This window comes from Myotis brandtii, unplaced genomic scaffold (genome assembly GCF_000412655.1).
Source record: "Myotis brandtii unplaced genomic scaffold, ASM41265v1 scaffold208, whole genome shotgun sequence".
NCBI lineage: Eukaryota > Metazoa > Chordata > Mammalia > Chiroptera > Vespertilionidae > Myotis > Myotis brandtii.
Window position 1 is genome coordinate 5,168,900 of NW_005357764.1, and position 906 is coordinate 5,169,805.

Below are 906 nucleotides of genomic sequence, written 5' to 3' on the forward strand. Positions count from 1 at the left end.
CCCAACTGAGTTTCAATATGAAATATTCTTATCTATTGTATCAATGTCAGTAAAGAGTATGCTATGCTTTTGCACGATGTTATCATTGAGGGGACTGGATAAAGGCTACATGAGATCTATTATTTCTTACAATTGTATGTGAATCTGCAGTTATCTTAAAATAAAACATTTAATTAAAAAATTCTAAAGGTAAAATAATTTAGTATTTATTCAGCCTGCTTATATAGTACTCACCCCAAAATGTATTCCTCCACAGAATACTCTGTGATGACAGATGCTCACAGACAGAACTTAGGCTAGTTCTGTCTACTACTGAAGGAGTCACCATTTCTGGGAGGCGCTATCTCTTTCCTGGAGCCGAGAACATTAGACTCTGTTCTTAACCTCACACGGCACCTGGCCCATATTCAGTGTTCAATAAATATTTATTCAGTGAGCTAATTATTTCTGAGAAAGCCAAAATGGCATCCAGGTACAGCCTGTGAACTGCCCATCATAGCATTCCAACCTGGCAAGACACCAGCACCAAAGGCAGGTCTATAAATAACTCTGTAAACCACTCACAAAGCATTTAAGATGTCCAAAACGTACAGTTGAACAGTTGATCACATATCTAATCACTCAATTCTCCCATGAATACCGCATTACATAGTAAGGTAGGACAGATAAATACTGTTATACTGTTAATAAAAATCGTTTTTTCTGTTTTTAAGAAAATATATTTCTTTATTGATTTCAGAGAGGAAGGGAAGAGGGAGAGAAAGAAACATAAATGATGAGAGAGAATCATTGATCAGCTGCCTCCTGCACGCCCCCTACTGGGGACCAAACCCGAAACCCGGCATGTGCTCTTGGCTGGAATAGAACCCGGGACCCTTCAGTCTGCAGGCCGGTGCTCTATCCACT